Here is a 26,837-nt window from a genome sequence, read left to right as displayed (position 1 = left end):
GAATCTGTGGTAGTCGGCAGGGCCGAAAACAAGACAATGATTACAGGAAGAAGTGGCAAGAATGAGCGCTGACTGTACAATACGCCTTTAAACCAGAAGTAAAAATTACATAAACTTCCCAGCCATAGGGTGCATGCGCAAAGAAAACTTTCAAGCCTTTTTTTTGTCTGAAAACCAAAGCACACCCACGGCACATCTAGTTATACCAAGATACAAAATTTCCTTATTATTAGGACTGGTGACGCCTGATTGATATCTCAAAAGTGTTGCGAACATATATGTTCTCCATCAGCTTACTTACATCTGCAAACTGTCGCAAGCATGTCAATTAGATGTCGGTGACACTAGATTACTAGGGGATTTCGTATCTTGGTATGACTCGAAGTGCCGTGGTTGTGCTGTGCTTTCTGAGCGAAATGGGTGTGCAATGTTTTATTGCGCATGCCCCGTACGGCTAATGGCTGTGTATCTTTAGCCAAATGCAAATGCCACGGTGGTCTCCACATGGAACGACAACACGGCACGCATGCGCGTTCTGTGAGCACAGTGATTGGCACGATATCTGAATGCGGGCAAGATGTTGCGGCAATATAGTGGTTTTCCTACATAAACCCACGACAACTGGAATTATACTTATCGCACACGGTAAGATTGCGCAGCAGCATTTGCGCCATTGTGCAAAGGTTTCTCATTGAGGTGCTTGTCATTCCTTGACGACCCACTAGCCTGTGGTGAAGTATAGCAGCGACGACCGTCCAACACGAAGAGATAATGAAGAGCCACTCACGCAGCAGCGTATAAATGAGCTAAGCAGTCAAATCAATCCCATTAAGTTGTTCAAGGGGGAAAATGATATGAGCAAGAAAGACAAAACTTTCTGTAATACTAGCTGGTATTTCACTACATTTTAATAAAATGGGAACTCTCTGCTTCAGTATGTTGTCTATATTGTTACCAATAAAGATAGCACCTGGTACTATACAAACTATTTATTTAGGGCTAACCTACGCCCGCAAACTCAAAACTAAATGGTCTGCCAAAACGTCCCTCGCTTGCTGTCTCCAACTTCGTCATTATCTGTTCTTTTTCACCTCGAGTCTCGTGCCGGTCCAGTGGCGTAGCATCGTGACGCGCGCAGGACGGCGTTCCATGGCGCGGCTTTTTTGCTACTTGTGTGGCGGCTTTTACGTTGCACTCCTCTACTGCGATGCTCAAACTGTGGCATTGGTCCCCCTCCTAGCACGCATCGCGCCGGTGCGTACAGCCGGCTGACAGTTTCTTAACAATAGGACTTGTCCTTGTGTTAGACAACGTGAGTCGGTTCGCTTGTTCAGTTCCTGTCGTAGTACGGTTTCATTTGCACTACATGTACAACTTCCGGAAGATTCCTGCGTCGTGTTGTGCATACTTGACCTTCAGGGATCACTTCGTAGTTTAATGGGCCTAGCTGACGAAGAATCCTGTAAGGGTCAAAAGAGCACCGCATAAGCTTTTCTGATAAGCCACGTGCACGTACAGGCGTCCAGACCCACACTTGGTCTCCAGGGGAGTACTGAACGTCCCTTCGTCTTAGATTGTAAGGGTACGCGTCGACGTCCTGCAGTTGAATGATGCGGTTCCGTGCTAGTTGTCGTGCCTCTTCTGCCCTTTCTACATATTCGCTGATGTGAGGGTCCTCTTCATTCGTGCTGTTGACAGGCACCACCGCATCTAAAGTCGTTATTACTGTCCGACCTTAAACAAGTTGAAATGGCGTGAAGTGGGTTGTCTCTTGTACTGCGGTATTGTATGCAAATGTAGCATATGGTAATATGGTGTCCAAAGTCTGACGCCCGATGTCCACATACATCGCGATCACGTCAGCAAGCGTCCTGTTCAGCCTTTCAGTTAAACCGTTACTTTGCGGATGGTACGCTGTAGTTCTTTTGTGGTCGATGTGCGTTAGTTTCATGACAGACTGTACTAGCCTGGCAGTAAACGCAGTTCCTTTGTCAGTTATAAGTACTTTAGGTGTGCCATGTCAGAGCACTATCTGGGTCACAAAAAACTGAGCCACTTCATTTGCCGTTCCTTTTGTGAGAGATGACGTCTCGGAATACTGGGTCATGTAGTCGGTTGCTACAACTATCCAGCGATTCCCGAACGATGACATAGGAAATTGTCGTAGCAAATCTATTCCTGCCTGCTCAAATGGCACTTTCGGTGGCTCTAAAAGACCTGCTGGCTTTAGGGGTAGTACTTTGCGTCTTTGGCATTTTCGGCATGATCTGACATAGTACTGTACTGCATCCATCAATTTTGGCCAGTAATATTTCAGGCGGATTCTTGACAAAGTCCTACTAATGTCCAAGGGAACTGACGATAGGTCATCATGACACGCTTCTAAAATATCCGCTCGCAGTGACGATGGTATCACAAGCAGGAACGTTTCACCGGTGTGTTCGATGTTTCTCTTGTAGAGAACGTTGTTGCGGAGGACGTAGGAATGTAGTCTACACACGAAAACTCGCGGTACTTCGACTTGCTGTCCCTCTAAGTATTGAATGAGCAGAAGTAATTCTGGGTCCATTCGCTGATCATAAGCCATCTCCGACACATTCACAGCTTCAAGAAATGCAGAATCTTCTTAATTCTCAGAAGATGAGGTCTGGACTGGTGCTCGTGACAAACAATCCGCGTCATTGTGCTTGTAGCCATACTTGTAGACTACGGTGATGTCATAATCGTGTAGACGCAGGCTCCATCTAGCAAGTCTTCTGGGAAGGATCCTTGAGGTTCGCAAGCCAACACAATGAATGATGGTCAGTGATGGCTCGGAATGGTCTACCGTATAAATATGGACGGAACTTACTGATGGCCCATATAACTGCGAGACATTCCTTTTCTGTAGCTTAATGATTATACTCAGCTTTCTACAGAGTGCGGCTTGCATAAGAATTAACGCTTTCTTCCCCGTTCTGCCACTGAACAAGAATAGCACCGAGGCCAATGTTGCTGAAATCCGTATGAATTTATGTTTTGGAATCTTCATCGAAATGAGCGAGAATGGGTGGTGACTGCAAACGCCGTCGTTACTCATAGAAGGCGTCTTCTTGCTCTTGCTGCCAGATGAATGGTACACCTTCCTTCGTAAGCCGTGTCAGTGGTTCCGCAATCTCGGAGAAGTTTTCAACGAAGCGCCTTAAGTATGGACGAAGTCCCAGAAAACGTCGCATTGCCTTTTTGTCTCTTGGCCTTGGCAAATTTTTAACCGCAGTGATCTTATCCGGGTCTGGGCGGACACCATGAGAACTGACATTGTGACCGAGGAACCGAAGCTCACGGAATCCAAAGTGGCACTTTCCGGATTTGATCGCAAGTGCAGCCGTGCGAATAGCGTTCAGTACTGTTCTCATTCTCTGTACGTGCTGCTTAAACGTAGTGGAAAAAATTACTATGTCATCAAGATAGACAAGGCATGACTGCCATTTGAGGCCGGAGAGCACAGTTTTCATCATCCTTTGGAAGGTAGCTGGAGCAGAACACAAACCAAACGTGAGTACTTTGAACTCGTAGAGTCCGTTGGGCGTCACAAACGCCGTTTTCTCGTGATCCCGTTCGTCCACTTCTATTTGACAGTACCCGCTCTTTAGGTCCAACAATGAAAAAAAGTGAGCATTGCGCAGTTTATTTTACGTATCGTCGACTCGTGGGGGTGGGTACACGTCCCGCTTTGTGAAGAGGTTGAGTTTTCTGTAGTCAACACAGAACCGCAGGGTGTTGTCCTTTTTCTTCACAAGTACTAGCGGCGATGCCCATGGGCTTTTCGAGGGCTGTATGACATCGCCGTCGAGCATCTCCTGTAATTGCTTCTTTATCGCCTCCCTTTCTTTCGGATCTACTCAGTATGGATCACGGTATGGATGCTGACATACTGGCCTAACATGTCCTTCGATTACAATGTTTGTTATGGGAGTACGTCTAACGATGAAGAAGGAAAACACTCTCCGAATTCTTCGATCAACTCCACAATCTGGTCTTTCTGCAGAGGTGAAAGCTCTGGGTCAATATCTATTTTCTGGAGGACACTGCCCACTGCTGAGTAAGTTGTTGTTGGTTTTTCTATGGTGCAAACATCTGAGACTTGTACGTAGTCGTGAAGTAATGCTATGGCTGCTCCTTTCGCCACATGCTGTACCTCGTTGATAAAGTTAGTCAATAGCACATCAGTATGTTCATTCCGCAAGTTCACTAGACCTCACGCCACGCGTATCCCCTATGCGAGCAGCTGTTCTATATTCCCATCAGCTAATCCGGCATATTAAAGAAAAACTTCGCTTTTCACAGCAACTGTCACGCTGCTACGTGGCGGCACTGTCACCCTTCATCCACAATAGGAAGAGACGAAACAATTGGTTGCTCCGCATGACACACGGCAACTGCATTTTCTGTAAAGAAACTTGGGATTTCTGCAAGTCGATGATGGCACTGTTTGCTTGCAGGAAGTCCATGCCCAGAATTGCCTCACGGGAACATTCCTGGAGAACAATAAAACTGCTGACTTACACATGACCTTTTATTCCCACTCTCGCTGTGCACAGTCCTACGTGGCTAAGTGCCCTCCGGCGGTGCGTATCCGGTTCAATGAGTGAGCACTTGCTTCAGCTTCTTTGCGAGCATGATACTCATTACTGGGTAGTCTGCAGCAGTGTCTATTAACGCTATGGTCTTGACGTCGTCGATTCTGACTTTTAGGTCGGATGTCACGTCGCCATTGCTGCACTTGTTCGTCTTATCCATTATTGTGTCAATGTCGTCGTCTGATCCAATTACCGATGGAGGGTTTTCAGTTTTCCGAAAATCAGCAGCCCTTCCTCCACAGGTCACTGGTTCTAGTTTTTCCTTCACGGGTTTGGTGAACGACGCTTCGGTAAATTAGATGATGGGCGTGGACTCGGTGACCTATAGCGCATTGGTGCAATCGACCGCGATTCATGTCGCAAAGTGTTTGGAGAGGCATAACGCGAAGATAAAAATTCTTCGATTTCGGAAGGGTGCTCACCGTTACGAGGGCAGGGTGCATTCACTGGGAAGCCACGCATCCCGACCCAACGGTAGTGGCATGTTCGATAAAGATGACCTGCCTCACCACAGTGGTAGCAGAGGGGCCGCTGGTCTGCTGTGCGCCATACATAACTTTTACGGGGTCTCGCTTCTGACATCGGCGGTGACGTACTGCAAGGAAGCGTTGGTGACATAACGGGAGCTCGTGCAAAGTTCGGGCATCTGATGTCTTGCCGTACGACTTGCGCGTACGACAGCTCTGGCTGAGGTTCTGGTTGCATGCGGTGGCGAACCTGAGGCTGTGGTTGAAGAATTGTTTGCCGCACTTCTTCACTTACAACGTCGGCGATGAAGGGCATCGCTGTAGGACTTTGAGGTAGTGGCAGTTTCTAGAGCTCCTCCTTTATGATAGCCCTCACCATTTCCCGGAGGACATCAACGTTGGTGGGGGGGGGGGGGGGGGTTGTTGACTCCGCCGTAACCGAAAAGACACCGAAGTCTCTGTTGTACAGTCGCGCACGTTGCTGTAGTGTCCTTTCCATGGTCGTTGCCTCAGACCGGAACTCCGCCGCAGTTCGCGATGAATTACGCACCAGGCATGCAAACAATCTCTTCTTTTACTGCGCCCTTTAGGTGCCGCAACTTCTCCTCGGTCACGTTTCGGTCGGCTCGGCGAAAAAGCCGCGACATGTCTTTTATGTACATGGCCACACCCTCGTTATTCCGTTGGTTACTCGCCTGAAGAGCAGCCTCTGCTTTCTCTTTGCGGTCTGTGTTCGGATAGGTTGCGATTAGCTCTCGTCGGAAGTCGTCCCACGACAGCAAGGACGCTTCGTAGTTCTCAAACTACGTACGTGCTAAATCTTGCTGGGCGACGTAAACGTAACGAAGTTTCCGGGCTTCTTCTCAACCATTCAAACGTGCAACGCGCACGAAGCCTTCGAGCCAGTCCTCGGCATCTTCAAAGGTGTCACCGTGGAAGACCTCTGGTATACGTGGTGAAACCACGATGAGGTGAGATAGAAATGACATCGACTGGGTGGCCATCGCAGTGACGCTTGTGCTTGAGGTCTCGACAAGTCTTGATGGATCAATTAGGGGGCCAAACTCGGGCTGCTTACCACGTAGTCGGTGACTCGTGCGTTGGTGCACAGGTGGTCATTCTCCTGGCTCCAATCTTCTGGGGTGCGGGCTTCTCTGCCTTGCCTATGGTGGGCTTGAAATCATACCCAGCACATCCACCAGAATGTTACCAATAAATATAGCATCTGGTATCATACAGACTATTTATTTAGGGCGAACCTGTGCCCGTAAACTCAAAACTAAATGGTCGGGCCAAACGTTCCTTGCTCGCTGTCTCCAACTTCGTCGTTATCTTTTCTTCTTCACGTCGAGTCTCGTGGCGGTCCCGTGGCATAGCATCGTGGGGCGTGCAGGACGGCGTTCCATGGCGCGGCTTTTTTGCTACTTGTGTGGAGGCTTTTACGAATGCGAATTGTTGCGCTTGTCTACTAGGATGCTCGAAGTGTGGCAACATTAACAAATTAGCGAATTTATCAAAGTATCCTAAGATTGAATTGGGAACTCTCATATGGAACGTCACTTATTTGGTGGTATTTTGTATCTGTATCTCAAATACTTCTTGCCCGAGTATCCTAAATTTTATTGCGATGCGGTTTAAAAGTATATTTGCCCAGACCTAGCACAAAGGTTGTTTTTTTTTTCATGAAACTTAATGGCCCGAACTGTATTCGGTGTTTCACACCACAAAACCAGGCTATGATTATAAAACATGCCATAGTCTGCCGGCATATTCTCGTCATTATCACATGAGTGGCGCCGCGTTTGTTTGATCCAGAGTTATCTGCCCAAATGTTTCTACGAGACGTCATGTTATATACCTATACTTTCATTTACAGAGCGGAAGAAGTGAAAGCAAACGCTACAGCTGTGGAAGATCGGTACAGAGTGACCAACAGCAGCACGAGAGATTGCCGAGGTCATGTGTTCGTAAGTATACTACAGGCAACTGTGCGGCGGCCACAAATCTTTATGGGCTGTGGGTTGACCACAATGTCACTTTTTTAAAATGTCACAGAAGTGTTTGCACGTTGACTACGGACAGCCACTTTCATCCACTTTTGGGGCACGGGAACAGAAAAAGGCAATGTGTATTCCCAAACTATTTTTCTTTACTGCCATATCCGTGTACTCTTCACTCTGTAATAGCGCGGAGAAAAATAATCACCAGAGACCATGCGTTACAAAAACTCCATAAAAGTAAACACGCTTATGTACTCGAATATTTTAGTAAGGTTTAAAACATGTGGTATTATAAAGTAAGCCTAACCTAAACAAATTCTTATTGGATGAAAATGAAATTTAGTTTTCCTGAGCATTTGCTCGTTTTTATCAGCTGCAGAAGGCTGAATATACATTTCTGCCAAGCGCGCGGCGCTTCTTCGTTGAGTGTTTTGAATGTGAGGCATTTTTCTTTGTCATTGCAGACACTTCTTGCGTTTCTACCTTCCTATCTGTTTATGTTGCTGCCTAGGTCTGGGTGCACCCGTGATTACCTTCTTAACTAGGAATAGACCAAAATAAGTATGGGAGGGTAAGAGGGTTTCATGATTATGTCTGTCTGGCGATGACATGAATATTATGAAAATCTCGTCGCGTATGACGTCCTTTTCTTGTCTACAGACACATGTAACAAGCGTATACTAGGGGCCAGGGTAAGTGGGTATTTCTCACAACTATTTGAAAATTTGTATCTGCTCAAGAATGGCGAGAACAGACATTGGTGTTCAATGTCTTTTTTGGAAACGAGTTTACTCTGCCACACAATTCTCTTATATATATCAAGACTACTCTGAGCAAGTATGATGCTCAGCCAATCCTGATAAGATATTTTATTTTGATATTGAAGTCCCGTTTCTCGCGGCGCACCTACCGAGATCGACACTAACTTGACGTCAGGCTACAGTACTAATCCTGGTGACTTCACAAAGCAGTATGGCAGGTTGTAATGATGTGGAACACAAAAATACAAAAAATAGCAACTTGCCCGTCACCCTCTCGATCGTCCGCTCGCACCGCTCGGTCGTGCGGTCACTGTCATCCAGCGTACTTGTGAAGCGAGCTGCCGGAGTCTGGAATAGTGTACGTGCACGCGAATACAAGATTACGTTTTTCAGAGGTCCAATCAATCGTTGGATTGTGAATCTGTCGCCATGGCACCAATGTACAGTACGTTTGGTTCCCTGTGGATGGTCTTGCGTTAGTGAATCGGGGGACAATAGAGGCTTTTAGCTTTTACGTGTACTGATTTACGTTACAGTGTTACCAGGGCAACGTTCTGTTTGGCGTTTTAATACCCCAGTTGCCAGACTGTAGTGTGGTTGTTGCCAGACTACCACCAGATTTGGCGGAAAAATATGCCTCTGTAGTTGTGGCTTTTTCGTGGGGATTTGGTGTTGTCCATGGTGCATTTCGCGAGTGCGTGAGTAACGTTGGCCGTTTTAATTACGGAATGAACAAAAAACGCACGTTTCAGAAGTCGGGTGCTTTTTCTTGCTGTGTGTGAAGCTGGGTAATTAACATATCGCGTCTCATTAGTAGGGACGATGGGGAAACTGAATATAGTCACAGCAATGCCGCGTCGACCACGCACTACGACGGGGACGATGTGCTTCCCCTAGCTGTGTTAGCACGGGACATATCGTTCGGACTCGTAGACGTATAAACAATAAACGTGCCAAGGCCGGATAACTGGGTACGTCGGATATGCTACAACTCGCAATGTTCATAGACTGTCACGCCGACTAGCGGAATACAGGAGCGTCCTCTCAAAGATGATCAGTAGGTAGACGCTCCCAATGATCCCTTGTTGGGCAGTGCTGGCCGCAGCGTTGACGCGTTACCAAGAAACGAACACAAGCCCCTTTGTTTGTTTCGTGAATCAGTGAATATATCGGACTGTCTGTGACCCGATAAATCTGATTCGTTTTTGTGAGACGCGACGTTTTCGTGAAAATACGTAGCAACTCACGTTTTTGATTATAGCCTACAGAGTGCACATAATAACTTCACGAGATTTCCTGCAGCCACTTCGAATAGTTAAATGTTATCGTCTGACCATTCCAGTTAAAGCTCGCTTTGTTTTACGTGCGTAGAGCATTCGCAGTGCTTTTTTAGTGCATGAATGAATCCCATAGCAATCATTTTACACGGAAAGTAGCGCAGGCTCGCGATTTGCGTGTCTAAACCTTGGCCTACACTGTACCGCTTGTTTTTTTACATTCGTTGATACATGGCAGCAAACTGCAAGCGATTCCTTTCTTGCCTGGTATCGGAGCGAAATAATCTCCGCACCCTAAGTTAAACGTGGAGAGTGACGCCATGTGGGTGTTGTGCGTGATGAATGACGCGTTGTTGGTGCTACCGAAGTCGTTTGGCGGAGAGAATTCCTCAGATTACTTTCAGCAGTGATGTTCGAAGAAACCACCTTGACGTCGATGATTTTTCACTGGACGTAGATGGTTGTCAACCCGCTGAGAAAGACAGCGGCGATGAACGATCAGCTGCTAGCTCACAAGCAGAGAGTTGCACTTCACGTCCCGTCATACAAAGCGCTGCATGATGCCAACGCGCTCGACCAGTGAAGCGAAATGGTTAGAGTAATTAAATATGGAGTTACAACTACAGTCCACGCAAACTTCTCCTGCACTTCACTGGCTCCGTCCGAACGACGTTGTTTTTCGACAAGTTTTCACAATTTTGACGTTGCGAAAAGCGTACGCGTCTATTCGTTTCGATATCCTTGTTTCGATCGCGCTGATGGAACCTGCATCATCGGAGTGCAGCGAATTGCGCAGTGTTGGAGACTGATCACGGCTGTGGCACAAGCACTACTTAATGGAAAGTTAAATGCTTGTGTTCCGTGGAAGAATCAGCAGCATGATGCTTACAGCGCATGTAATGACGACGGCTTAATATGTTTGCAAACCAACGCTATGTTGAACATTCGGCCCTGTGCAGCCGCGACAGCGCGCTACTCGCTAGTGGCCTACTACTGCGGCCAATCCGCCAGCTAGGCTCAGCACAAATTATCTCACAGTGCCGTTCAGTTTATACGTGAGTTCTAGTTCGTGCAGTTTTCTGTAGCACGCAAAGGATTATGCAAAGCCTCGTTGAAACACGGCCGATCAGCTGACACCCTTTGCACTGCGGTGAATATTCAACCATTCTTATTGGTTGGGAAAGCACTTCGGTTTGATATACATTCATCTGACGATCAAGATTTAATCTGGTGAAAGCAGCATGGGGAGTGCGTCTGTGCGCCCTACCTTTTCTTATGCGAGATCATGGGTTGGTCGCCCTTCCGCAGCCATTTTGCATTGCACGGCATGCCACCTATAGGCCGTGGGCATTGCGAATAAGGCCACGTAACGTATTAGATGTTTTTTTCAAGCAGCGCAGTGCCACCCGTGGGCGCGCAAGGGATTCTGGAAAAGCAGAGACTGCTGTGCCCCGCGGCGCACGAGCCACCCCCAGACAGAAACGGCTGCTGCGCTGCACGGAAGTGACGTCATGCGCTTTTCCTGTCAAGCGCTTTATTTTAATAGTCGGAGTGTTTAGCGGTGCGTCTAGACGTAATGATAGAAGCCATGAAGGATACGTTGAAATGTAAAATTTCAAAAATGTTAGTTAGGTCCAGCGTGACAATACAAAACCAGCTTGTTAATCTTCTAACACCTGTGGCAGCTGTGGCGTGGTTGGTTAGAGCGGCACAAAAAGAACTGGTGCGGTCGGTGGTTTGAGCCTTGTTGCACTCTTTGTTACGTTTTGTTTTGTTTGCACATGTAATGCTTTAACATTTGCGCCTCCTCATCAGTCTCCCGTCAGCCTGACTTGCCACAGGCCCTTTATTATTGGATGTTTGATGACTCTCGTAAAGTTGGCTAAATTTATTATGATAAAGTGTTTTGCGAATTAGTGCTCTTAATCAGCGAAATGCAAAAGGACACGAAAAACTCAAATGCAGCTGGCTGCATTGGTTTCTCTGGCAAACGTGTCCGGAATGTTGATTTCCACGGTTGATCAAAGTTTTGATGAAAGAAAGGCGCACTGCAACGTAGTCTCAGGAAACTTTTTTATGTCGCTCAGTGTATCACCTGACGAGGTAAGCGGCAGGTCGCTTCAAAATACTGACGTGCCACCCCAATGGTCTAGGCGATCAGCACTTCATAAACGATGCCAAACGGGAAGTGCCAACGGTGTTAGCCCATACAAGTACAAAACAGCTTGCCTGCCTTGCTGAATAACACGCGCGGCCTGTGACAGCACGGTATCATTTACGTAGCAGCGAATGAGAACGGCCATACGTGTTCGCTGATTGATATGTCGGGTTTAACGTCCCAAAACCACAATATGATTATGAGAGATGCCGTAGTGGAGGGCTCCGGAAATTATGACCACCTGGGGTTCTTTAACGTGCGCCCAAATCTAAGCACACGGGCCTGCAACATTTCCGATGGAGGCGGAAATGCAGCCGCCGCAGCCGGGATTTGATCCCGTGACTTGCGGGTCAGCAGTCCAGTACCTTAGCCACTATACCACCGCGGCGGGGCCATACGTGTTCGCGCTTAACGAAAAGCCGGCAATGCTGTAGCTTTGTCCTTCGAAGATCACAGGCTTCGTAAGAGCACTGCAATAAAGTTGTGTCCATTTTTCGTAAGAACACTTCGCAGACACACTGGGGTTTCATGCGTGTGCGCCCTGTGAGTCACACGTGAACTGTGCGAAAGCATTTATGTCATCGTTGACGTTGCCCATCGTGACCTGCAAAGCTCGGCAACAAAGACAATTTCACCTTTGACAACACCAAGATTGGCGTTGAAATCTAGAAAAATCCGGCAGATTCCACGTACCTGAAAATCGAGGTTATGCGAAGCATGCGGAGGGAAGGGGGCCGTGTTTCAATTCTTTTTTATTGAGTCATGCGTCATTAAGTGACGCTAAATATATGAACAAACGTTGCACGAACAGACGTATGTTGAAGAGTTGCAGATATTTATATAACCAGTTGCTTGTCCTAGTGCAACGATGCCAACTGGAACACGCGTATTAACAACACCAAAAGCTGATGTGAAGCGCTGATGCTCCGCGAGGATGCTGGCCCTGACCAGTGATATAAAAATGAACTTCAGCGCATGGCACCTAACCACAATTGACGTAAACACGACGTGACGGCTGTAATAAAGGAGTAAATATGTACTCTTTTGGGTTGGCCCACTGCCACCACTATTAACGTTTCACGAAGATTAGCGTCTATTTGAAAAGTAGTTCCAAGAACTGGCGTAGCTCTGTGGTAGAATCTTGAATAACACGCAGAATGCTTGGGTTTGATTCCTGCTGAAACCCTGAAATTTATAAATTTCAATCGTCGGGGGTCAACGCTACCTTTGCCAGGTTTTCTTAACACCGACATTTATTCTATGCCTTCGTTGAGTCGACGCTACTGATGTCGCGTATTGCTTAACGCTCACACGTTAAACTTGCCCATGCGTGTTCTCGTCCTACCTTGGTAGATACTAAGTGTCAATCACCTGTGGCCCATACCGGCATACCAGCGGCACATACCCACCCGCGGGTATGTGCCACTATCTGTCGAGAAGTGTTTGACGACGTATGCGACAGGATTGTGACATTATTCATGTCTTGACCAGCGCGTCATATTCGTCGAACCGTCTTACCCTCCCACGCTAATTTGTTTCACGCCAAGTTAAGGGGGTGACCACGAGAGCACCCAAACGCAAGCTGATAGATAGATAGATAGATAGATAGATAGATAGATAGATAGATAGATAGATAGATAGATAGATAGATAGATAGATAGATAGATAGATAGATAGATAGATAGATAGATAGATAGATAGATAGATAGATAGATAGATAGATAGATAGATAGATAGATAGATAGATAGATAGATAGATAGATAGATAGATAGATAGATAGATAGATAGATAGATAGATACGCTGAAAGTCACCAAAGTTCGCTAATTTAAAATGCAGTACGTCCAACAATAATACTCCGCACTGCATACTGAGAAACTTCAAGGCGCATACACTCAGATTAAGATGCGGCGCGGTGTACGGCCACGCTAGCTCCAACCTCCAGGTTCAACTAGGCATCCAGCAATCACATCAAGCAGCGACGACACAGTGTCTCCGCTCCTCCTTGGGGCCGGCCTAGGCCATGGCCACGATTTTGTTGGAGTTTTCAACACCAACACATATTACAGGCAGCTACTGTCTCGCACTGTTTACCTTCGCAGCCGCAGCGCCCATGGCGTCCCCTGTATTTAAAATACTTGTAATATGTGTTTAATTAACAAGTATAGGTTGATTGACTTACGAAACACCCGCTTAGTAAAATTTTTGTAGGTTTAACGAATAATACATTATTAAATGATACAGTTAAATAGCTTTAGATAATAATTTTTAAAGTGACGTCACTTCTGAGAAGCACAGGAGCCACTTCTGTGTGGGACTGGCTCTCCGCCACCTCTCTTAGCGAATCTCCCGCTGAACGGCAGCCACCGAATTGCAGAGATTTTCATCATCGCCATTTTTCGAGAAGCCACGGGATAGGCTTTACGTTTGAGGCCCGATCACGCAAATCCACCTTTGTTCGTGGGAATCCACGGTATCAGCATTGCAAAGACTCCAGCCGTCGACTCAAAATAGGCCGCAGTGCGAGCGCCAGGAGCGATGACATTGTTTCAGCTTCATTACCAATAATAACCAAGCTACGGATGGCCATGGACGTCAGACTCTGCGCAGGCGGCGCTGCGAAAAACTCCGCCACCAGCGCCCCCGTCGCCACGCCGGCCATAAATGGGTAGTGCACAGGGAGCCGTCCGCAAGCTACCATGCATGGGCCATCCTCTTTCGTTGGTCTTGAGGCACGGTTTCCTGAAAATCAAGGAGCTGGTGAGCTTCTTCTTTCAATCCAACCTCGCTTCATGAAAGTAGGAAGCTCCTCAAAACGAAATGCGGGCGCAATGGAAAAGATATTTCATTTATTTGGGCGCGCTGCAACGGGCAATTTAAATGCAAGCGAGCATCGCATGACATCAAGTTCGAAGCAAGCACCTGACGTGCGTTCTTAAAGCCTAAATGCATTAAACTTGGGCATACACATAATGCGAAAGCAAGAAAGTGCATACACGAACCATCTATGCGATCAGTGGTGCGAAGCTCGCTTCATTTGGCACGAATGGCCCTAGTGATTTTTGCTTTTCAGTTGCAATCTCTATTGATTTCTCGCTTCCTATGCATCGATCTGTTTTATTACGCATGCTCCAATGCTCTGTAGATGATTGTATTCCGTTTGTATATACTGCAAACGGGGATACATGTGTGTCCACTTTCTCAGTGTTCAAAGAAAGGCAAAACCAATGCCTCCGAGATAGCTCCGGTAATCGTGGAGACCAACGGCAAAACAAAAAAACTGATTGTGGCTGCGATCGTTTTGAGATTTACCTATATGACGCACGTGTTCGCATTTTCTAGTAAAAGCCGGTGTTTAGAGCCTTCAAAGCCATACGTGCGTAATGCTGTGTGGTGGCGACAACTTCAGACTATTGGTGGTCGCGACGTGTGCCATGCCCGAACCGCCGGGCGTCACCTGTCTACTGTTGTACATCACACACCGCGATCAGAGGGTACCTTACGCTTCATAATTAAAGTTACCACGGTTCTCCGTCAAAGCTACTCGAAACAACAGCCGTAGACCTACATTATCACATTTGCTTATGCAAACGGCTCTAAAGAACGCAAGTACACAATAAAAATTTTTACACCCAGAAGGGTGTAAATGAGCTTGTCCCGTGGACGACACCCTAAGGGTGTTAATTCAGCACCTTCCAAAAAGGGTGCTTTTTCATGCACCCTTAGAATAGGGTGTACATGTAAAAAAACTGTAGGGTGTTACAAAAACACCCTTAAGGAAGGGTGCCTTCGATGTCCATCACTTTTTTAGCACCCTCTGAGGAGGGTGCGAGAAGGGTGCACAAGGGTGTTGAGTGCCCGCCATGGCAGGGGTGCCAGTATTCTTTTAGACTGCACTAATAGATATCAGCATGCACTGATTACACACTACTTGAAGAAAGTGGTCCTGATTATCAATGGTGCACCACCTGTCGAGCTCCATTCATTGCGTCTGGGCAAAAATATAAACGCGTACTATCGTGTATGAACTTCTGCTGGATCTATATATACTTCAAAGTATATGCATAATGCGCGTTACAAAAAATGAAGCCTTGCTGCCCTTGCATATTGCGTTTATTTAATAGGCAAATAAAACATAAACTTTTCTTCTGCCACACAACTATAACAATTGGTTATGAGAAATGATGTACATGCAAACATATACGGGTTTTCGCACATATATCTTTAGCGAATACTTAAGACCAGATATACGTTCACGTATACGTACACTACACATGCAACACCTCAAATGTTTATTATATTTATTCAGTTTCACTTCATTGACAATTCTTTGCAACATACAATTACACTGGTTTCAGTTTAGTATACTGCTTCAAGTACATAGAGACCACAAATGAAATATACGCTAATATATCCCTATAATTCTTTCAAGTATCTACAATCCCAGTGGTTTCCAGTTTAATACTCCTTCATGTACACAATCGGTTAATAGGAATGAAATACAGGCAAATATATACTTATGATTCTTTCAAATACATACAATCACCATGATTTCACTATATACGCCTTCATGTACACAATCGTTCCCAAGAAGTGATGCACACAAAAATATATATGGATAGTGTTTTCAAATGTATACAATCACAGTGGATTAAGCTTTGTATTCCTGGATGTATAACAATTGGTTATGAGAAATGATGTACATGCAAACATATACGGGTTTTCGCACATATATCTTTAGTGAATACTTAAGAAACCAATACAATGATCAGAAACACAATAAGCTAAAAACGAACACAAAACTGAGTCAAAACACACAAAAAACAAAAGAGGTAATGCATAATTATGGCTAACGACACAGCTGGGTCACTTTACGCCAAAATGTCCCAGCCATTTTGACAACCATCTCAAATGTATTCGAAAAACTCGTGCTGCATTGAAAATAGTGAACTTCTGGAACATTTAGGAGAGGAAAAATATTTGGTCACGTGGCTGCCCTCTGAACTTCCTGGAATGCCGTCTAGGTGTTGTATGTGAAAAATTTTATTTTAAAAGCACCGCTCCTTCTTTCCATACGAAACTCGGTCTACGTGTTACGTAACAAGAGCTTAATTTGGGAGAGTTGGTTCATCGTGGTTGTGTGCTATTCACAGCGCGACAAATTTAGGAAGAGACAGAAAGGACAGGAAAGAGCACCGACTGTCAACTGAATTTAATGAATGTGCTACGAGCGCTTTTATACGGAGTGCAAGAACCTTATTCATGCGCGACGACACGTGTGAGCACTACAAAATAATCTTAACTGTGAAAAGAATACTCCCTCTCGGAAAGGATAAGTGAACGTGTAGTGATGCACTGATCATTGGTTTACCTGATAAAAAATCCTTCTACAAACGTTAAATTGGCATTAAGTAAACCTATTCTCGTGGCGAATGGGGCAAGACTGACTATTCCTGTTGCTGTTTAGTACACACACTTTTGAAAGCTTGCAAGGGGTGGAAAACAACACGCTAATATCATATCTGCTGGCTATTTTTTTAATTGTGAGACACATGAGGTGGTATAACATGCAAAGGTTTTGGTCATTGTTTTTTGTTGGTCCTGTCTTCTTTAACTTTACTTTCTGCAGGAGGGTTTCGCAAACGGGTGTGATGATTCTGTTGGGATACCCAGCATCTTTTAGTCTTTTAATCTGGTTTTTAAACCTGACCTCACCCTTGTGCTAACATGACTTCTGAAGGGTTGCCTGAGTACATGTGGTATCAATTCCTCTTTCTACTAATTTTGAATGCCCACTATAAAAAGGCAGAACATTCTTAGCACTCCTGGGCTGATAGCACCAGCCAATACCCCAACAGCATCATCACACTTGTTTGCGAAACCCTCCTGCAGAAACTAAAGTTAAAGGAAACAGGACCAAAAGAAAAAGAGAATGACCAATCACCTTTGCATGTCACACGGTACTATGTACATAAGGTGTCTCACAATTTCAGGAAAAGAGCCAGCAGATATGACATTGTTGTTTTCTACCCCTTGCAAGCTTTCAAAAGTGCATGTACTTACAGCAACAGGAATAGTCAATCTTGCACCATTCGTCGCTAGAATAGGTTTACTGAATGCCAATCTAATGTGTATGAGATACCGCTAACACGTGGAAAAGTAAACATAGGACAAACTGGGCAATGCTTCAATGATCAAGCAAGACAGCATGCTTTAAATGTTAAGAAGGGCTATAGTAGTCTCATGGCCGGGCACCGTAAAGAATGTAAGTGTAGTCCTAGGTTTCATAAAACACGGTTTTTGAAAAAAAGCAAGCAGAAAAATGAGAGATTTTAGAACTCTTTATTAGGAAGGCCAAGGATCAATGCATCAGTACACCTTCACTTATCTTTTCCGAAAAAGATTATTCTTTTCTCGGTTAAAATTATTTTGTCATGGTCACACATGTGTTATTGCAGATGAGCCCTGCTCTTGTGCTCAGTATAAAAACGCTCGTAGCACCTTCAATAAAATTCAGTTGACAGCGCTCTTTCCTGTCCTTTTTGCGATACGATTTTTATTACAGGAAAAATTTCATTTTCTTACAATTTAGGTATAATGAGTATTCATTGTATCACAACATGGAGCAAATTGCATCTCGATACGGACCAAAATCACAATTTTGTGAAATTCGTGATATTTTCTCGTATATTTCAGCAGCTTGAGAAGTCTTAAGATATTTTTTCCTCATAATATACCTTCTGTCGAGTAAGTATTCACTGCTCAGATATTCATACAAAGTGCAATATTGCAATAAAAAATGCAAACATAACACATTTTGGCTTTATTCTTGGAAGCGAATGTGGCAAAAAAATTGCACTATTATTATTCAGCTTCAAATACCTTACAGAAGCACATTTGCTTAACAGATAGACCGAATTTGCTTTAGAAAAAATAAGCGGTAGTTTTAAAACGAAATTTTCCACAAACAGCACACATACGGCATTATGCCAGGAAGTTATAAGCCAGCCACATGAACAAAATTTTTTTTTCGCTGAAATATTCTAGCAGTTCACTGTTTTCAATGCAGTAAGTCAGCACTTTTTTTTTCAAATACAATTCAGATGGTCGCCAAAGTGGCTGGGACGTTTGGCATGGAATGGTCCAGCTATATTTAAGCAAAATAACTTACACAAATAACAATGTTTGTTCATCTACCATGACCACAATAGAAAAAGTTGTTCAGGCATTGTGACACTAAAATTTTCAGCGTCGTACTGCCTGAACAACTTCTTTGATAAACTCCAAACTCACGCCGAGAAAAAGCCGCTCAATCACAGTGGATGTTAAAGGCCTTGCGGCTGTAGACAATGTAGAAAATAAAAAAAATCAACTCATCAGTGCTGTCCCTCCTTCTTCGTCATTACTGACACGGAAGATTTTTCGGTTATCCATGTGGAGGTTCAGGAAGTAGGCTTGCTCTAGGCTGGGGCTGGGGGGTAGACTACGCAGGACGTCAGCGGCACCCTCCCATCCTGTAATAAGAGCAAATATGACTTCTCATAAAAGGATGTTCGTGCTGTTCTGGCAGCACCATATATAAAGAATGTGTAGTGTGTATCCTTCGAAATGGCGTGTAATTGACATTACACTGAACTCGAAGCATACAACCCATACATTCCAATAATTTCGTATGATAAAGATAAGAGTTTTCGAGCATACAGCAAATTCCCGAAATGAGATGAAGTTTAAGACTACAGCTCAAAAATGGCACTTACGAAAGCCTGAACTCACCTAAGAGTCAAATTCCTTCTAGAGTAGTGAGCCAGTGTGAAAAACAATTCCTAAAGTACAACGTTCAGAACATGTAACATTAATCAAAATGCACAAGAAACTTACCTTTTCATGTACAAACAGTGAAGACATCTCTGCTTTCTCTTTTACATGAGAACAAATGATCTTGGGCGTGGCACTAGCGAAGAGGTCTGCAAAAAAAAGTAAAAGATTTACTGACTTTAATCACGCCTCTAACAATCTGAGGAATTGTTACAAGTCACCAATCAGTGCAATTCCGACTGCCTCTATAAGGGCATCAAAAATGAACAATTTTCTCATTCTTTCTACTCCCACAAGACGCTCCGTCAATGGAATCCAATCCAAATTTGACGCTGTGCTTCCTATTTGCCTGCTTTCTAGACGTAGGGCTGCGAACATGTGTTTTGTGCACCTAATCTAGCACAGAAATTCGTCATCTATAATTCAATCATCTTAATTCATTGTAATTTGATAAAAGATGTGATAGCTCGTCCAGTTTTTAAAGAGTTGCGGGCCTGCAATACGCACTGCCTTGCACGTATGAAAGTACTTCTTTTTTAAAAAAAATTCAAAGCTTGCTTTCAGAAAAAGCGTCTGGCATATTTCGACAACCAAGCCCATCCTCTGATGGCAGTCAGGGGCACGCTATTAGCGATTATTAACTACGGGATTTACAAACGTAACCCGTGCCTAAATACTCAGTTAAACACGATCACGCAAGTAAGAGCGCTCGAACAACACCAACGCGCGCAGACGCCGACTAAGTTGCAGCAGCCATGGCTTATGCTAGAGCTACCGCACATAGCTCCAACAGTCACGTATACTCTCTCGATTCTGTTATAACGCCGAACATTATCGCAGATGAAAGCGAAGCACAAAAACAGCAAACAGAAACGAGGGAAAACAACGCACGGCGATGGCCACAACAACGCGCCTTTGGAAGTCTGCTAGATCTTTCCCTGTTGCTGATGGCACTTGTCCTAAATAGCTTGAAAGACCGAGGCGCACGTGCTGGGAGCATCGCGGCATATCAGCACCTCCAACTATACCGTCTTTAAGCAAAAAAAAAAGCCATTTCGTACAGTGCGCCTCTGTACATAATTTTTGCTTTTCTTTCTTTTTTACGCTTACACCTACAGAAGCATGTTGCACATTTGAGTATTAATAGAAATGTTATTACGATGTAGCCCAAAGCACATCTTAAAACAATATCAATCACTTTGTGCAGTGTAGAGACAATGTGCGATCAGCAACTAATCCCGCCCTTGTTAAGTGATCACATCACTCACTGTATGAGTGATGCAGGCACTTACACAACATCGCGCATAGCAGTGTAAACTCGTTAAGTCACACGTTTAATCGGGCATCTGCAACAGGCCCGCGAACGCATGCTGTTGTAAATGGTTGGCAGCCTACTTCGGCAGAGCTGCTGCAAGCGCCCAGCTAGCGCTGTATGATTACTACCTACGAAAACAGTACACTCACCGTTAACAGGCCCACGTTGTCCGTGTCCGCCACTCCATGAATATTCCTTAATCCGAGCGTCACTTCGAACACGGTGTCATGCGTGACCACCATTGAATATACGCCTGTTCGCTAGCACAAACACAGCGGCCAAGACCCCAGACCAACGCAACGCATTTGAAAGACGATGAGACAGAGAGAGCGACGTTGAGATAGAGAAGGAGGAGGCACTGGCGGCGCCGCAGCTGTCGACGCTGGTGTTCGGTGACGCAACTATTCGCTTATCTACGCCGCCGTTGTGGGAGCAACGCTGGCCGTGGTGAGCGGGGTGGAAGGGGGGGAGGAGCTTGAAACCCGCCAGGACGGCGCCGAAAGGCAAACGCTATAGCGCATACGGCGGACGGCCGTTCGTCCCCGGAATGACTCCTTGTAAATGGCAACTCTCCTGCCAGCCAGTCGCACAGCGACGCAGGCTATTTACCAGCCTCGGGTTCTTTGAGTATTTTGACGGAATGCGATTGCAGTGGGCGAAAAATAGTGAAGCAAAACTTGCGGAAAACAAAGCGCACCATGGAATGACCAGAAACAATAATTATTTCGTCCTCGGTGGCATTAGCGGGAGAGCATCGCTACACCTTTTTCCAGAGGAATTTCTTTTTGCATTGTCTGTGTCTGGCACTTCCGCGTATGGTGCCGCAAACTCTGAATGCGTAGTCGAAGCTGGAACAAATTAATCCACAGTCGGGGATGTTTAGAAGGCTTGCACGCACCACGAAACGTGCCGAGGTTGTTATAACAAACTTTTTGCTGACCACATGATCAGCACATAATTTCATATGGTTGCCCAATGAGCTAGCTAAGCACCTGTAGCAAAGGCAGGGTGCGTTCTTGTTAAACGTTGTTAATATAAACGATGGTTGTGCATAAGTGCACTGACAGCTTTCCGTGGGAATTGTTCATAACCCACGTTTTCGAGCGTAGAAGCACCTCAGCGTAGCTAATCAGCTACCACAGCAAGTTCGTAAGCAACGATCAGGTACGAAATTGTGCAGCTGTTTTCCATGTACTGAATAGTCCGTGTACAGTGCGTTGACCACCGCCATTCCTTAAGCCACCTCCCATATAGGCTCCCAGTCTGAACAGGTGTGGGACCTTAAACAATAAGAAGCAGTGCCTCCCCCCCCCGCACACACACACACACACACGAAATTCGAGAGTGCACGGGCTGATACACACGCATACTTATTCACAGGCACACAGACATACCGTATACACACATACGGCCACACACACACGCGACCGTAAACGCACGCATGCATGGGCGTACACATGTGCACAGGCACGCTTAACACAAGCGCGGACTCACACATACGCGCGCACGCACACATGCACGGGTGTACACACAATCGCGCTTACACGCACACACACCCACCCATACTCGGGCGAACATTATTTGTATGGATATAATCCATAGCAAACATGCAGCTTATAACCAACGCTAAGGAAAGCTTTCGTAACATGGATTGCAATAATTGCCATTATAGATGAAACGCGATTTGCTTCTGCTGACATTCTGCTGTATTCGGAGAGCACCTTCACACATTCTAAGTCAATTAGGCCGTCATTTAACGCAACGTCCACATATTCGTGCAGTAGCTGCGCTGCTCGGCCGCCAATCCGAAGATCGCGGGTTCGATGCCGGCCGTGGCAGTCGAATTAAGGCGGAGGCGAAAAATTAGAAGCCTTTGCACTGTGAAAATCTCTGCAGCCTTCCACTACGACGACCCTCATAATCATATCGAGGTTTTGGAGACGTAAAATCCCAAATAATATAATTATGTGTTCTTCTTATGCTGCATATTCCATCTGATGAATCGGCACCAACACCCTTCTCAGGCACAAAAGCACCCTTAGAGCCTATTTTAGGGTGCTATTGAGGCAAGCACCCAAACAAAGGGGTGCTTTTTTTTTCAATCGACCATTTATGGAAGTTAAAGGGTGTTGCAAAGGGTGCTTTCTCGTAAAAGCACCCTTTTTACACCCTTTTGGGTGCAAAAATTTTTACTGTGTAATTTGTTTACCCAACACGTTCGCAACGGCCTGTATTTAGCTCTCTCGCCATTTTGCTTTGCGAAAGCGGCAAAAATCAGCAAAACTCAAGTCATTTACGTCCGTGGCAATTCACAACTCAACAACAGCGCAGAATTGGGTCTCTTTTTTTCGTAGAGTGTGGAGCTGTTTCGTCTGCTATTATTTTCGCCGTCGTTCAGGCGAGTGAACCAGCAAGCACTTCACGGCGCTTAGGTGACGCATCCGACTAGCGGAGAGAATTTCCTAGCTCTTTTTCTGAGTGTTGAATGCGCAAATATATTTAATACTTCGCTCGATCGTTGTTTCTTCTGCTGTAGTTGCAACTGGTTGCACAGTAAACTGTGCAAGAGAGTCGGGCTTTGCACTACTCAAAACTGCGTTGACAGGTGGCGCTGCATGTTTGCAAAACGTGTTTGCGTGTTCAGGCAGCCTCTAGGGAACACAGATATGCTAAGCAGCGGGGTGAACCAACAGATGATGTTGAAAGAAAGTGGGAAAACTTTCTAAGCTGTAGAAGGGATGCATCCCTTCTGATCAATGAAAAGATTAGAAGAAAGAGAGCTCAGTGGCTGGCAGAAGTACATAAAAAAGATAGAACGGCAGCGGCGAAATTTTGGAACCATCTAAACTCCCTAAGAAATGAGACGAGCCTAGAGCAGAGGTTTATAACTACAGCCCAAGGTGCTAGGCTAGAAGGGGACGAAGCTATTGAATATATAAGAACAAGGGTGACAGAAAAGTTTCAACAAAGAAGTGCTTTATGCACCACAATACACAAGAATGAATAAAGCGGTGCATTGCTCCATTTTCACAATGAGAGTGGAAAAGGGTTGAGAAAAGGGTTCCTAGTAGTACATCAACAGGCCCAGATGGCATTCCAATTAGGCTGATAAAGACATTAGGTTCGAAGTCTAAGCAGGCTTTGGGAGAGGCAGTGAGCAAACTAATAATCGATGGTGAAATTCCCGATGGATGGAAACTCAGCAGGATGAGCATGATCTATAAAGGAAAGGGGGGCAAAGCTGACATAAACAACTACCGTCCTATAACAGTGACATCAGTGGTCTACAGTCTGGCAATGCAGATTATAAAGGAAAGACTGCAGGCATGGATAGAGGATGAGGGGGTGCTGGGGGAACTGCAGAATGGGTTTCGGAAACATAGGAGGTTGGAAGACAATCTGTTCTCACTGACGCAGTGCATCGAAATAGCAAATAGCAAATAGAATTTTTGGATATCAAGGAAGCGTACGATAGCGTGGTTCAAGAGGAATTGTGGGGAATACTGGACACACTAGGCGTGGAACATGTAGTCACTTAGTTAGATGTAGTTAAAGTATATCTATAAAGGTTACAAGGTACTTATAAAGTGAGAAAAACAGGTATCCAAGCCTGCAGAGGTAAAACGGGGGCTTAGGCAGGTTGTGCCCTGTCACCCTTATTATTCATGATGTACCTACAAGGATTAGAGGCCAAATTAGGGGGCAGTGGACTGGGCTTCAACCTCTCTTTAGTAAAACAAGGAAAACTCATTGATCAGGCACTACCAGCATTAATGTACGCAGATGATATAGTGCTAATGGCTGACAACAAGGAAGATTTGCAGAGATTGATGGACATATGCGGTAATTAGGGAGATAGGTTAGACTTTAGATTCAGTAAGGAAAAATCAGCAGTCATGATTTTCAATAATAACGAATTAGTGAGCTTAGAATACAGGAGGTCACGCTAGAGATAACAAATAAATGCAAATATCTGGGCGTGTGGATAAGCAATTGAACCGAGTACCTAAGGGAACACGAAATATACGTGACGACTAAAGCTAACAAGGATGCAGCAGTAATGAAAATAGGGCACTGTGGAATTACAATAGGTATGATGTTGTGAGAGGAATATGGAAAGGGGTCATGGTTCCTGGTGTGACGTTTGGCAATGCGGTCTTGTGCATGAGATCAGAAGTTCAAGCGAGATTGGAAATTAAGCAACGTGAAATACGTCGGCTTGCTTTAGGAGCTCACGGGAATACACCAAATCTGGGAGTACAAGGTGATATGGGAAGGACATCATTTGAGGGCAGGGAAACTAGCAGCAAGATAAAATCTGAGAAGCAATTGAGAGAAATGGGGGAGGAGCGTTGGGCTAGGAAGGCTTTCAGCTACTTGTACATGAAGAATGTCGATACAAAATGGAGGAATCGAACCAGGAAATTGACTGGTAAATACTTAGAAAATAGCAGGTGGCCAAACTAAAAAAAACTTTCGGTTAAGAAGAAAGTGAAGGAAACAGAGACTGACATGTGGAGAATCGGCATGATTAAAAAGTCCGCACTAGGCACCTATCGAACTTTTAAGCAGGAAATTGCCAAGGAAAGGATCTATGATAAAACTCGAGGTAGTTCTCTACTGTTTGAGGCCAGGACGGGAGTATTGCGAACCAAGACATATCGGGCCAAATACGAAGGGGTAGACACGGTATGCAGTGCGTGTGGAGAGGAACAAGAAACTGCCGAACACTTGATAATGTTCTGTAAAAGGCTTCACTCTATAGTTCAGAATGATGGCGCAGAGTTTTTCAAAGCACTGGGGTTGATGAGGGCGAAATAGACTTTAAGCGGGTAGAATTAACTAGAAGGAGGTTATCTGATTGGTGGCTAAAGTCAAGGCGCGAGTGAAAATTAAACCTTTCACCGCAAAGTACGAATCCTCAACCTCACTATTTAAGGAAAAAAATAAATCTAGGTTTTCGTTCATTAAGTAATACGGCTTGATGGCGCGAGCCACCGCCCGATCTAAAGGGTACAGCCATATTCATCTATCCATCCACTCCAGCGTAAACATGTGAGCGCCCAGCAATCTGAATAGGTGGCGCCATCTAGCGGGATTGAAATGAACCAGGCAATAAAAATATATTATTGTAGAAGCATTGTTCAATGTACTTGTAAAAAACACGTAGCGGGTTTTTTAAAGACGATAGTCTTTGTCGGGGACCTTCGACGCAAAAATTTTGTTCTGTCTGTACATTTGTCTGTTTTTTCACTCTTGATGGCACTGGGTACTTGAAACGGCTGACCCCATCTACAACGCCCACCAATGTTGCTCCAGATTTAGTGTTCATACTTGTGCAATCGTCAATTAAAAAGCAATTATTGCGCATGTCTGGGGCACCATAACAACACGTATATATTCTGCATGTGCGTCTTTTACTAGAAAACGCATACATAATTATTTTAAAGACCATAGCGCTTTTATGAATGAGTTTCTTTTTTAATCTTTTTCATCCAAAAAAGAATACGTGTAAGCCATCGTGTTCATGACTGGTTGCGCGAAGTGTCACAATATGTCGACTCCATCATTGCAGTAACGTTGTATTTTTTTCCCTTTTTGCGCATACGAGGATACTGTACGCAATCAAAAAAACGTCTCGTGCTTTTGCCACAACGGTGATTCAATCCTATGGAAGGTAATTGCAGTTTATATGCAGTTTGCATCGCCATTTATGGTTTCCGAAAACGTAAAGGTATACGCGTTTACGTACGTACGTAAACGTGTACACATTAGACAGTTATAGTTTACGGTTAGCGTGACTGCGGAGGTTAAGGGAATGAAGTTAAGGGAATGGGTAAGGGAATATCTAAAACACGTAAAGTCCGGGGCCGAAATCGACGTAGCCACGAGGGCCGAGCCAATTCATATGTGGGGTATATTAACATGCAGGGTGGCAGGAATATGCTGAAGTGGGAAGAGTTAGAAGAACAGCTAAGAGAGAAGAAGGACTGATAGTTGGACTAGTTGGTGATACATTATGGGCAGTACCAGCGCACAAACTCACGAGACGAAGAGAAGAGACACAAACATTTGTTTGTGTCTCTTCTCTTCGTCCTGTGAGTTTGTGCGCTGGTACTGCCCATAAGAGAAAAAAGGCTGATGGGATATGGTTTTGTAGAAAAACGTCTTAGGGACATGGAAAAACCTCCTAACAATCCGGACTACGCGTGGGAATATTGTAATAGAACAGAAGGCAGCTGAAAACGGCGTGGTATGGGGGCATTCATTCATAAAAGTACAAACTGGCAAAGGGTCAAGCAGGAGTACAAGGAACATCTATGGCTAAAAGGGAAAGTGGCAGGGCAACTGACACTCCTGGGTTTGGTATACTTGTGTACAGGACAAAAGCCAGAGAGGAAAATCAAGAAATGGTGCAGTGCACAG

General features: G+C 45.0%; 1 long non-coding RNA gene across 1 annotated transcript in view; it reads left to right on the top strand.

Moving 5' to 3' along the window:
• The first annotated feature begins 6,958 nt into the window (after window positions 1-6,958).
• The window catches only part of LOC142793922 (uncharacterized), a 39,878-nt gene continuing 19,999 nt past the window's right edge, over window positions 6,959-26,837 (top strand). Inside the window, exon 1 of the long non-coding RNA XR_012891929.1 lies at window positions 6,959-7,053. This is a non-coding gene — a long non-coding RNA (uncharacterized LOC142793922). The remainder of the gene's footprint in view (window positions 7,054-26,837) is intronic.

Source organism: Rhipicephalus microplus, unplaced genomic scaffold (assembly GCF_043290135.1).
Source record: "Rhipicephalus microplus isolate Deutch F79 unplaced genomic scaffold, USDA_Rmic scaffold_346, whole genome shotgun sequence".
NCBI lineage: Eukaryota > Metazoa > Arthropoda > Arachnida > Ixodida > Ixodidae > Rhipicephalus > Rhipicephalus microplus.
This window is presented reverse-complemented; position numbering and strand designations above follow the sequence as displayed.